Consider the following 13,850-nt stretch of genomic DNA (forward strand, 5'->3'; position numbering starts at 1 on the left):
TTTTATCCATTCACTAACCATTTATATGCCATCTTTGATAAATTTTCTATTCATAATTCTTCATCGATTTTTCAGTGGAAGTGTTACAAATTTAGAGTCCTTTCTATAAATTTAGTGATTTTTTAATATGGCAACTATTATTAAATGGCTGTCATTAACATAAATAATTTTCTCAATTTGACTTGTCTTTTTTGTTGTTGTTTTTTTTTTTTTGTTTTTTTGTCTTTTCCCAATTTCTTGGGCCGCTCCCGCGGCATATGGAGGTTCCCAGGCTAGGGGTCGAATCAGAGCTGCAGCCACCAGCCTACGCCAGAGCCACAGCAATGTGGGATCCGAGCCGCGTCTGCGACCTACACCACAGCTCACAGCAATGCCGGATCCTTAACCCACTGAGCAAGGCCAGGGATCGAATCCCAAACCTCATGGTTCCTAGTAGGATTCGTTAACCACTGCGCCACGACGGGAACTCCTCAATTTGAATTGTCTTATAATTTTATGAAGTTTTTCCTTTCAGAGGGCTTCTAATTCTACATAGGTGAATTTAACAGCATTTTCCAATGATGTGTTTCATTTGTGTCTTTATTTACAAAGTGTTTATCCTTTCTGCGATCAGTTAAATGGTTGCGTTTCTGTTTTCTGCTTTTATTTTTAAATGAAATTCATTTTAATGAATGATAGTTTGAAATTGTGATCCAACTTAATCTGTTCTTCAAAAGTGTAATTTCCCCAAAACTTTTAGACAATTCTTCCATATGCATTAGTTTGCAATGCTTCTTTTTCATCTGTTATGATCTTTTTTATTTTATGGGCTTTAAGCTGGTCTAATCTTGGTTGATTTGTTTTCCCATTCTTGAAACAATATTTACAAATGTTTTATGGATGCTTGAAAAGAAGGCATGCTCCCTCTTAATGGGAGGCATACATACATGCATCTGTATAGTCAACATTTATTTCAGGTCAATATGAACTGCCTGCAGAATTCAGGAGAGTTATATGAATGTGTTCAACAGCCAGATGTGATTCGTTAGGGAGTGGGGCCAATGAGGTGGCAGGGAGAACACATACCAAGACATAAACTCAGATATCGAAAAAAATTGGTACTGATACACTTCCTCAGCCTCAGCTTTGTTTACAGAATAAATTTAGCTTAGTGTCCCTTTATTTGCATACCCCAATATGCCTAATTATATTGGATGGTGACAATTTTATCTAAAATAAAACAATTATAATTGCTTTTGCTTTCTGAGAGGAGGCAAAATGATGCATATCTTTGGTTGGGAAAAAAGATTGGAGTGGGATGAGAAAAAAGACTGAACTTTCAAAGCTTTTATTAATTTTTCTATGTTCACCTCAAGCCATTGAGTCATTTACTTATCAGAGCATGCGATGTAATCTCTGGACTTCTGAAAAGCTAAGTTACTGTGCAGATAAATAGTGAGTTTGGGGGATGGCAGCTTGGGCAAGTGGAAGGAGAAATTAGATCGAGACTTTGTTTTTGTTGAAGAGTAAAATGAGAATTAAAAATTTCAACAATATGTATTTATGTTTAAAAATATTTAAAAAATAAGCAGACTTTTATCTGAAGGGGAAAATACTTGCATTAAAATAAAATCTATAGAACTCTAAGTACAAGTGAAGTGAAATCAGATAAACCAGTTAGCACCAACTTGTGTTTGTCCCAGAAAAATAAGTCTTCTGTTCTTGCGTTGTTTTATTCAGCAGTATTTAATATCTTTTTCATAGACTTGGAAACAAATCAACTAAGAGTAAAGTTATCACCGAGAAATTATTATATAGATGCCAGACACGACACCCTAGGACCACTTACTATAATATTAAGACATGTTGAGGAAATTAGCTGGAGGTACAGACTTGATCTCCTGTGCTAGAGAAGAGCCGCAGGCTAGCAGGAACAACTCACACATGGGAGATCAGCTATTTCAATGCCGTGAGCACCACAGCATTGCCGTGAGCTGTGGTGTGGGTTGCAGACACGGCTCAGATCCCGTGTTGCTGTGGCTCTGGCGTAGGCCAGTGGCTACAGCTCTGATTTGACCCCTAGCCTGGGAACCTCCATATGCCGCGGGAGCGGCCCAAGAAATAGCAAAAAAAAGACAAAAAAAAAAAAAATCCCTTAAGAGAATCTCCTCTTGCCATCTTGGCTTGACAGCTAGGAAAGTAACTTTTTCCATGAACATTGCATCCCATAAGCCCAATGACTTGAAAACCTTCTCTTCTCTACCTTTGGTTATCACCTTATACAGGAGGTTGGGGTGGGGTGGAGTTAGGATAGGCCTGGATGGGGGTTATAGCCCCTGATTCTTCTGCTTTTCATTAGATCTTGTGTAAGCAATATTGATCCCCAGACCCCCTCTTTAGAATGTGGTTTAATAACACTTCTTTGTCCTCAAGTCTGAACTCTAATCATGTCAGTATAATTAACAAATTAAATAAACAAATTACATAGTTGCATATCCATGTTGCTAGAATCGTTCTGCTCAGTATTGTTGCCTGGAGAAAATCATGGACCAGAACAGGCAGAATATCACGTGCCTGTGGTCTGTGTGGCGTCCGAGCGGTGGAATCATCACGTTCCATCTGTCTCTCCCTGTTCTTATTACTCTGCCCCCGAGGGCTAGGCTGGTTCATGTGGGAGGGAATCAAGAGACTTGAATCTCCATGTGCAGATTAAACACAGAGTTTTATAGAATGTATGCAGTGTTGTGCTGGTTAACTGGCCCTCCAAACAAACAGAAATCCCCAACCCCAACCCAACACAAACCCAAACCACTGATATTTGCAGTGTTTGCTGACTTCCAGGTGTGCATAGTCACTATGCAGAATTCAGCTTGCTGATGTTAAGTCACCGAATGGGAAGTGGGAGAGAGATCCACATAATTGGCTCTTAGAAGGCAGTGCAAGCGGGCTGCAGTGCATTATTGACTGTTTGGCATGGATCTATGGAGTCTGATGGAAAATGCGGATAACCTTTCTGATATGTTCCACCCAAGCTGTTTTCTGAGATGAGATGAAATGGAAATGGACCTGAAAAAAGAGCAATAGGAAAATGTTCTGTTAGTTTTCTGGGGGAAGCAGAGCTAGGCAGCAAGGCAAGAAGCTAAATTTACCAGAATAAAATGGATGAAACTCATAGTAGTGAAGTCACCAAACATGAACAACTTTTAAGAGCCGGTTGGTTCCCTAGTAGGTGTAAGTAGTTTTCTTGTCACTGGCCCAAACTTCACATAAGTTGACTGCAAATCGAAAAAGGCCTGTCTAAACTGTTGTTAGGTAAATGAAGAAAAGTGTCTGTGTCCCATGTCTGGACCTATACACAGTGAATAAAGGAGAATGAGACAGAGGGCAAGAATCTAATGGGGTTGAGAGGGCAGGAACAAGACTAGAGGAAATCCTGAGAAGGAAAGACATGGGATTTTCCCCCCAAGTCTTGGAGAGGCCCTGAAACCTTTGCCTGAAAGATAGTGGGGGTATTTGCCAAGTTAATTTTTGATAGGAAGATGACGTTAGCTGGCATCTGGATGTTATTTATTCTACTATTAAAAATAAGAATAACCTTATTTGCTCTGGCCAAGCTCATAATTTATTACTATGATTGTATTTCTGTTATTTACTCATATTTAATAGGCTTGTTTTGTCATATTATTTGAGCCATTAAAATTCACAGCTATTATAAACTTATTTGCATACGTTTCATTAGGTAAAATTTCTCTTTGCTTACCCAAGAACATGATATGCTTTTTCACTTGTTCAGATCTTCTTTTGTATCTCTCAGTCAATTGAAAAGTATTTCTTTGTAAATCTTAGTATTTCTTCTTAAACCTTCTTAGGTGTAACAGAGACGTATGGTTGTCCCCTAATATCATTTTCCCCCTGCTTTATCTGTCGTGGATGCCCTGAATTTTAGCTGACACTTGGCCACCTAGAACTGAGGCTTTATTTGCAGGTAAACCTGGCTTTGACAAAGTTTTGGACAATGGGATGTAAATGGAGGTGGTATATGCAATTTTGAGGATGTTCCTTAAAGGAGAAGCATCTTTTTCTCTTTCTTCTTATGGTGGAAATGGACACTATGGCTAGAGCAGAAAGCTGGAAGGAGCTGGGACACTTAGGGATCTGTGGAACTGCTGTTCTAGTCCTGGGCTCCTTCCTGGTGGAATTTTCACATGCAGCAGTTGCTATTTGTGTGTCTAAGCCTATTTGTATGGGTTTTGTGTTATACATAGCTGGACTTAATGCTAATTTATATAGCAAACATTTAAAAAAAATCTCTTTATTGGTATTGCAAATGAAGTGTTTTTCTCACTGTATCTTCTACTAGATTATTTTATGTATGAATTAATATATTCACTTTATATCTTGCTACATAACTGAGTTTGCATATGGTTTGCAGTAGTCAGGGAACAAGGATGGGATCCAAAAGGAAGGGAAGTGCTCCTTCATGTGATAGCTTTAGCACTTGAAAGATATGGGGAACAGTGTTTATTATAACAATAGCGGAGATGATTTGCATTTATTAATTGCTACAGAGGTTTCACAGAAAGAGAATGACAGGCTCAGAGCCTACTAACTACCAACTTAGGGCACTTCATGAAAGCCAAAAGGCTTGCTGAGAGCCTTGGAGTTCCTGCTGTGGCACAGTGGGTTAGGAATCTGACTTCAGTGGCTTGGTTGCTGTGGAGGTGCAAGTTCAATCCCTGGTATGGTGTAGGGGGTTAAAGGATCCAACATTGCTGCAGCTGTGGCGTGAATCATAGGTGTGACTCGGATTCAGTCCCTGGCCTGGGAACTTCTCTATGCTGTGGGTGGGGCCATAAAAAAGAAGAAAAAAAAAAAAAAAAAGAGAGAGAGAGAGAGCCTTAGCTCTTACGACTCCAGAGCCACCTGTGCTGGAAATTAGGCCTGAAATTGATTATAAGGCTGGCAGAATTACAAGAGATTGAATTAAGAGCCCTAGCTAGTCCTCTATACTAAAACCAAAGACCTGGAATGGGGACTGGGGACTGGGGACCTTTGGGTAGATGCTCTTGAGAACCACAAACCCACAGATTCCTGTGAAACCCCAGGCTGGCTAACCACCTCCCCCTTGCTAGAGAATATCAGCCTCCCACTTCTTGGAGGCAAAGGCCTTATCTGAAGCAGATTTCTGAAAAAGATTTTTATTCTCCTCATGGTCTTTTACTATTTACCCTTATTTTTTACAAGTCAATAGAGCCAGGTCCCCATGTGGTTTTCCTCAGAAGTATTACTTCTTCAGGAGGTGTGTGCTGCAAGGTATGGCTCATATTCACCAGCAGGAACCAAAAAAAAAAAAAAGTCATATGTGGAAATGGATCTTGAAGATGCTCAGCCAGGACGGGAAAAATATAAAGCTAAGTAGCTTTGCCTTTCATCTTTTTTCTCTTCTTTCCATCAAACTTTTTGTTAAATAGGTTATTTGGCTTTGCTTTTGGAATCTAGATTTCTAGTTTTGAAGACAGGTGTTTAAAGTGATTGGGATTTGACAAGAGTGCTTTGAAAGAAAGGAGATTACTTATATGTTGGAAGAGCCGTGGGAAATATGTCCATGGGCTGGTGATCTAATGAGGCAAAAACGCTGTTTTGGGGGAGACGTTGAACAAGTCAGGTAGAAGAAGAAGGTGTGGTGAGAAAGCAGGACACTTGAATGAGTGTTTTTGGAGGTGGAGCAGTTGTGGGTGGTGACAAAAACTGGGGTACAAATCTGGTTGTAGGTGTCTGAGTTGGAGGCGGAAGAGGTTACTTGGAACTAGTAGACCTTGAAACTTGAAGGGCTGGATTTTGATAGAACACTGGAGTTCTTCAGGCAGATGGCAAGATTTAACGTGAAGAAGACTGTGGCCAAGGTGACACAGGCATTCATTTCATTTGTTTATAGTAACAAGAAAGGGGCAGAAGTGGGTAAGCAATGAGATCCTTCTCTATAGCACAGGGAATTATATCCAGTCCCTTGTAATAGAACATGATGGAGGATAATATGAGAAAAAAAATATGTGTATATATATACACACACACACACACTCAACTGGGTCACTTTTGCTGTACAGTAGAAATTGACAGGACACTGTAAATCAACTATAATGGAAAAATTTAAAAATCGTAAAATAAAAAAAAAAGGGCAGAGAGAGTAGTAAAATTACATGAGTCTCATAGAGAGGATGCTTCATGACAGGGGTGAAAGTAATGGTTTGAAAGCAAAGATGTACTCTGTGGAGTTCCAAATCCATAAGAAGACAATGAAAGAGAAAAGAGTTTCTTCCTGTATTCTTTTGGATAGGCAGATATTTTTCTCTCCATCCAGTTAGATCAGTCTTATTGTTTGTAAAAATGCCTCCTAAATTCCAGCAATATCATTTCTGTCAGTATGAATACATTTCACATGGGAAGTTGTGAGAGAGAAGCTTGTGAGGCTGCCAGCCCAATGCCATTTTAAATGGAAGTTTAAATAAAATCTTTATTATATATGTCAGCACATTATTTATATGCCAGTGGGAAGCCCTTTTCAGTTTATATAGATTTTAAGATTTTATAATATTCTTCAGCTATTATTAGCTTGAAACAAATTGATGCCAGCAAAAGTAGACAATTTAACAAAGAATTCATACCAAGTTTTTTTTTAAAAAACAAACTGGTTCTCAGAATGATTGATCTGCTAATTTCAATACTAGTTTAAAAGCAACATTTTCTGCCTTTCAGCATTTTCCATGACGTTTTCTTTTATTTGTTTCTATTTTTGCCTGTTACTCCCTAGAAAACAGTAAATAGAAACTTCTAAAACAAATGGCTACTGTTGTATTTTGTAGTTTATTTTAAAAATATACAACCCAAAATATCTGCCATAATCTGGATTGCGTTCTCAGAAATGATTTAGAGTTGATGTTTCCCAACTGGAAATGATAATAGCACATATGTGGTGACTAGACAAACGCCAAGGTGAGCACTGTGCTGTGTGAGGAAGCATTTGAAGGAGTTCCTGTGGATTCTGTTCTCTTTTCTTGTCTTATTTTCCACTAGTACCTCCTGGACTTCTAAAAGCAGAAACACCCAAAGCAAGATTTTGAGTAATTTGAGAAACTTCCTCATAGAGTAGAAATCCAGTGACTTTATTAGCGTGAATAATATAAGAACAATTCTGTGCAGGCCTGCTGTGCTTTTGAGAGGTACATTTTATTTTTGCTGCTAAGCCTTCTGGTAATTACCATTATTGTTTCAAGACTCACATTTTTCTTTTTCCCTTTTATATTCAGTCAGTTTGGTCTTAAGTCATATCATGTTGGAACCAAACTTGAAATTTGGGCTAGAAGTTGTAAGATGAATTTAACCCGGGGCATCTGATGGTGGCATTCTTGCTGCATTTAAATGTGCTGACACTACCGCGAAGGAAGGGAAGCTCTCCATTTGTCTCCCCCATTTTTTAAAGTTTGCAAAAAGATTACTCTCAAGCAGCTTTTAGATGGTGCATTTAAGTTTATGCTTTATTCTGCCTACCTATTCTGCTGGCATGTTTTCTTAGAGTATCACTTTGACCAAGTCAATTACCCAGAGCATATAAGGCAAACTTCATAGCCTGATTATCAGGGTCCTCTGCAGTCTAGGCTTATCAAACTATAATATATGGTTAATTGCCTTTTCAAATCTAGTGACATTTCTGCCTAAATATTTGGAACTTTCAGCAACAATCATGTTGTTTCCCTAGAATATGATTTATTATGTCAGTTCTATCTCCCTGGGACATATACTTATAAAAAAGTTATTATTTAACTGTCTCAAAGTATGCCAGTCTTGTGCATGAAATTGCACCAACCAGATCCTGGCTCAGTGCATCCCTGTGACCAGCAATTCTGCTTCTTAGGTATGTGAAATACAAATTCCAATCAAAAGAGATGCACAAGAATATTCAAAGAAGCATTATTTGTAATACTTGAAAAGCAAGGTGGTCTCACTGCTATGGATAGGGTTAGGGTTAGGGTTAGGGTTATAAGCAACCCTGAGTTGCTCATAAAAGCAGTTGGCCTTCAATTATAAATATCCATTAATAAAGTGGATATAACTGTATCTTGGTATATTTATAAAATGGATTATTATACAGCAATAAAATAACTAAATTACTGTTACATGCAACAACATGAATACATTGTCTAAATATAAAATTGAATAAAAGAAGCCAGAAATATTAAAAAAATTGTAAACTTTAATTTACATAAAGTTAAAAAATAAGGAATGGTTAAAAATCAAGGAGAGGGAGAGATTGGTTGTTGGCAAATTAGGATTGTCTGGCTGCTGGTGGTAATCTAGTTTTTGCCTTGGGTAATGGTCATACTCATTTTTTAATAAGTCATCAAACTATTCACTTACATGCATCTTTCTGAATCTAAGTTAATTAAATTTTTTTTTTTTTTTTTTTTGCTTTTTAGGGCTGTACCTGCAGCACATAGAAGTTCCCAGGCTAGGGGTCCAATCAGAGTGGCAGCTGCCGGCCTACACCACAGCCACAGCAACGTGGGATCGGAGCCGCACCTGTAACCTACACCACAGCTCACAGCAATGTCTGATCCTTAACCCAGTGGGTGAGGCCGGGGATCAAGCCCTGATTCTCATTCTGGTTGGGTTTGTAACCTGCCTGCTGAGCCACAATAGGAACTCCAGAAGCTAGGTTATTATTTTTTTTTAATCAAAAGCTTATTCATAAAAACTATAAAAAGTCTTGATTTCCATTTTTAGGAATCAAGTTTTGTTCATAATATCAAAGAGGAACTAAATGTTTCAGTCTTACTATTATAACAAGAGAGAGGGAGATTGTAAAAGAACAAAATAAGGAAATAAGATGCACTCATTTAAAATTAAAAGAACAGAGATAATTCTGTAAGAGAAAGACACAAGGGACAGAAAAGAGGGGAAAACGTGATATTAAAATCCCCAAAATTGGAAAAATAGAGGAAAAAGAGGAAACATAGCCAAGATTAAGCTTCTTAAAGAGGGGGTAGCAGAGTGAGGGGATGGGTAGAGGTTTTAGTTGTTACTCGTCAGAACCATGAATTTGTCCAGAGAAATTTAACCGAGGAATCAGAAGACCATGGAGAGTAGACTGGGATGACTTCCAGGAGAAAGATTAAGGAGATTAATGTAGAAGTGGTCTCTTAAATCTGCACACACCCTTTATTCCCCATAAAAGCAATTTTGTTAAACAGAGAGAGATTGCTATACCATATGGTTATAGATTTGGGAGAAAGTAACTTGAAGGATCAATGTAAAATTCTCAAAGAATATCCAGATGAGTTTCAAGGTAACTTTTATGGCAGGTGACTCTGCAGGTACTAGATGCCCTGTGGGAATGTGCCTCAAAATTACGGAATCTAAGGGGAGGGACAGAAATGATGAGGTTCAGCTGTGTTAGCCTGATAGGTTAAGAATAGATCAAGTTTAGTTAGATCCTGGTTGAAGGGGAGAAAGCCTGTGTGGATGACTCCAACGTGATGGTGGCCAAAAATGACGTAAACAGGTGCTTTGGGAAGAGGAGAGACCTCATTGATTCCATAGCTGTCAGAATATGAGTGTCCACATTTTCTGAAAGAGCAAATCTAAAGCGCTGTATTTGAAAAACACAGTGTATTCGCCAGAATGCAGAGAGAGACCGAAAACAAGGCTTTCAAACCCAACGAACAACATTGGCTTTACTTGTGGAAGGGCAGGAAAGACTCAGCTAAGAAGGTGGAACTGTTACAAACTCTGCCGAAAAACATGGTAGTGGTTGTCAGTGGTGTTGCATATTAGAATCCTCAGAGGAATTAATACTGAGGCCTGGGCCTCACCACAAACCAATTTAACCAGAGTATTTGGTGATGTAATACGTATCAGGTGGAGAACCACTAGAACAGGTGGTCAGGAAAGATTCGTACTTAAAATAGGACTCTGCTTGGGCGCACCTGGGAAATGGGGCACCTTACTAGGCACTAGGGGTCACAAACGTCACGAGCATCAGTAGGCCCTTCAGATAAAGATCGTACTGGCTAGCAGTTTTCTGGCTGGAAGGCATATTTGATGCATGGAAAAACTTTCCCCAGGAGGTTTCCTAGACATAAGCGGTTGCATAGCATGAGGTAGTGGCGATAGCATACCAGCACGTGAAGGCTATCATGAGACAGTCTGTGCCCAGTTGCGCTGCCAGGAAGCTGACAACACACTCAGAGGGACGTTAGAAAGTTTTAAATCAGCTCCATGTGGGGGGAAAAGTAGAAGGCTCTTCAAATAAGGCTTGCTGCCCGGATATTCTTACCATGGCAAATGTCTGTGCAAAACAAGCCTTTCTCAGATGCCGTAATCTAAGAGAAGGGATATTATGCTTAGGTAGATTTTCCAATCTGTAGGAAAACCCACCTTGGAACCAGGATGAGAAGCCCCTTCATATCAGCATCCTTCTAACACCTTCTGCTCACAAGCTTAACCTCTTGCCACCTGTCCAAAAAAAAAAAAAAAAAAAAAAAAAAAAAAAAGCGTTCATTTATACAGTCTGGCTCCAGGGTAGAATAAACTTGGGAGAGCCTCCCCTCACCATCCCCAAGGCTGAATCAGAGATCTTTGCAGCGCTTGTAGCCATGGCCCATTGGAAGTTGGGAGAGTCTGTCGAGGTGCCACAGGCTGAGGCTGGCAAGAAAGACACTGCCCACTGTGCTGGCAGGATTCACTGAGAAGCTCCTGGCTCACTGCCAGGGAAACTTGCTGGGAGCGATTAGGTGTCTGGCACACTCTTTGCTGCTATGTACTGCAACAATCTGTAGGAAAACCCACCTTGGAACCAGGATGAGAAGCCCCTTCATCTTAGCATCTTTCTAACACCTTCTGCTGACAAGCTTAACCTTGTGCCAGTTGTCCAAAAAAAAGTGTTTGTTTATACAATCGGGCTCCAGGGTAGCAAAGCAGGGCAAAGAGGCAAAGATTTAGTGCTGAGAGGCAATGCACTGATAAACCATTACACCTGTGTTCCTTCTCGCTTGTAGCTTTCCTTTCCCTGAATGTCTTCACCTATCCAGGGACTGGCAAAAAGATGAAGTCCCACTTTTTCTAAACTTCCTTGGTGAATAGTCATTAATCATGTGGCCTCACCTAAATGCAAGAAGACGAGAAAATGTCTTCTAGTAGTGTACCCAGGAAGACGAGGAAAACACAGATACTGATGAGCACTTGTCATCTCTACTGCACCCTATAATCAAAACAATATGTTACTGGCCTAGGAAAAGACCAGACAAATCGAATTAGAGAACAGATAAGTGCATATTAAATAGATCGATCTCAAAATTAGAAATAAATATAGTCATTGGCTCTTTGAAAATCTAGCTTACAATAAAAAATAAAATCTCCGTTATGTAAAGGTATCTATATAAGGCTATTTATTGCAGATTTTTTATAGCAATTTGCAAACATATTTACAGGCAGTATACCCCATGAATGTCCAATTGAATCAGTTGTGGTATATCATACTAGAGAATATAATTCTATATTTTAAAGTGAATTAGATCCACATTTTATGAACTGAAGGAATGTTTGTAATATGTCAAATGAGAAATGCAACAGACTTGGCACAATTCCATTTTTGTGCAAAAAAAACCCCCTAAAAATCATGTATACACGTATGCTTGTATATATTTGTATAACCTAGGAGAAAAATGTCAACATTGGCTACCCCGGGTTGGAGTGGAAAGAGAAGGAGGAAAATCATTACCTCTTCATGCATCTTATTTTGTTTCCTTAGATACCAGTAGCATGAATTTCTTTTCTAAGATAAAATAATAAAGATGTGATGTGAAAGAGTAAACCTTTGTCTCTATTACACATCAAATAAACAAATGTTTTAGGGCTGGAAACCCTGACAACAACAAGCGGCCTCTTCCAAAATGTTGACAGACGCACATCTGAACTAGTTAATTGGCTTGCCTATACTTTGTCTTACAACACCTCTCCACCTGCCTATCTTTGAACATGTGCAAGAGAGAAGTCCTCTTAACAGTGCCATGGCATTGCAGACATAGTGCCATTTGGGTGATAACTGCTTTTAGCTGAAAGAATGTGTCAGTGTATTTATACTGAAGGTGTGGGAAGGCAGTCTGGGTATAATGAGAGTGTATATCCAGTGTGTAATATTCAGATTATCCTATTATGTAGTAACTGCGTATTCTTGTATTATAGATATGAAACATAAAATATTTGACACACAAAGAAATAGAAATATTCAGTTTAATAATTGAAAACACAAAAGGTAATGTTTGCCTGAAATGATCAGTGTTTCTTGTACTTTTCCTCTGAAATGATCCTACAAGCAAAATGAATACACACACATAGTAATGAGATTTTTAGCATAAAGGACCTCCTTTGTTTATGACATTCCTTTGAATTTTCGTGATTTCTCCTCTTAAAAGTTCAAGAGACTTTTGCATTCTATTGCATGTTCAAGTTTCTAAAGTTTTATATTATATACCCATGAAATCACTTAGTTCATCTCTAATCCCACACCTACCCCACTGCTCCAACCTGTTAAGATAGTCAGGAAAATGCATATTGTTTATCTTGTGATTTTTTTTTTTTAAGAGCCCAGAAAAACAAATGGGTAAATGCAAATGCATCTCTCCTGGAAAGAAAGAAATACCTAACAGCAGGGATCCATCAAATAATCAAAGAAGAAAGGAGATAATTTGCCTTCTCCTTTTCACTATGTTCTTGGACATGTTTCATAAGGGATAGGAGGCACCTTTTTCCTAGGTTTCATTTATAACAGAGAATGACTAGGTGCCAACCAATCTCCCTTCCTCTTCTGGGCAGACAGTTCTATGTTTAGCATCTTTACCTTGTAGGTAGTTTGGAACCCTGGGGTCAGGTTCTGGTCAATGGAATGTTCATGAAAGTATTGAACTCCATTTCCAGGCCTTGCCACAAAATGTCCCAGTTGGTTTTCCTCACTCTCAACATTTTTGCTTATTGGATGCAGAGGAGCTTTTTGGTGACTCTGAGGAAGCTATAGTAGATAGTGGTGCAATGATATAAAAGGAACCAGGATTCTGAATAACCAGATAAAAGGATGCCAGGTTAATACCTTGTTTTGTATTTCACCACTGAGATTACCCTAATGTGTTTGTGTGTGTTTATGTGTGTGTGTGTATACACTTATAGCAATCTTTATAGCAGTCCCAAAAGGATAATTTCATAAATGAATAAACTAGGAGACTAAGTACTTGTTCGATTTTTCATAGTTAAGTGGTGGAACTAGAATTTGAATTTAGTTCTTTCTGATTCTTAAGTAACTGCCATGTGAAAATAGCCTACACAGGGGATTTAAGTGAGCAGGGACTCTTTTTATATTTAAATTTCCTATTAGAAACACTTATTGGGAAATTTGGTTAGTGCACTGGGACCAGCTCTTAAAAGTGGGGTGCTATTTAAGAGGTATGAATGGATTTTCTTATGATCTCATATGTTGATTAAAACTATCTTCTGACTAGAATAAGTTAGATTTTTAAAATTTCTTTTTTCTTTTTTTTTTTTTTTTTTTGGTCTTTTTAGGGGAGCATGTGCAGCATATGGAGATTCCCAGGTTAGGGATCGAATCGGAGCTACAGCTGTCAGCCTACACCACAGCCACAGCAACACCAGATTGAAGCCACATCTGGGACCTACACCATAGCTCATGGCAATGCCAGATCCTTAACCCACTGAGCAAGGCCAGGGATAGAACCTGTGTCCTCATTGATGCTAGTCAGATTTGTTTCCACTGAGCCACGATGGGAACTCCTAAAAGATATTTTTTTAGAAATTGTGAAGTATCTGTA

At 38.8% G+C, this 13,850-nt stretch overlaps 2 long non-coding RNA genes across 17 annotated transcripts in view; one reads left to right on the forward strand and one right to left on the reverse strand.

The window, feature by feature from the left end:
- Positions 1-13,850, forward strand: part of LOC102158976 — a 977,225-nt gene that overhangs the window by 325,227 nt on the left and 638,148 nt on the right. The window lies entirely within an intron of this gene.
- LOC110261985 lies at positions 394-13,596 on the reverse strand. Its single transcript, XR_002346455.1, has 3 exons — positions 10,822-13,596; positions 10,411-10,488; positions 394-3,045 (listed from the first exon to the last, which is right to left on the reverse strand). It is a non-coding gene; the product is annotated as an uncharacterized LOC110261985 (long non-coding RNA).

The sequence above is a fragment of the Sus scrofa genome, chromosome 8 (assembly GCF_000003025.6).
Source record: "Sus scrofa isolate TJ Tabasco breed Duroc chromosome 8, Sscrofa11.1, whole genome shotgun sequence".
Taxonomy (NCBI): domain Eukaryota; kingdom Metazoa; phylum Chordata; class Mammalia; order Artiodactyla; family Suidae; genus Sus; species Sus scrofa.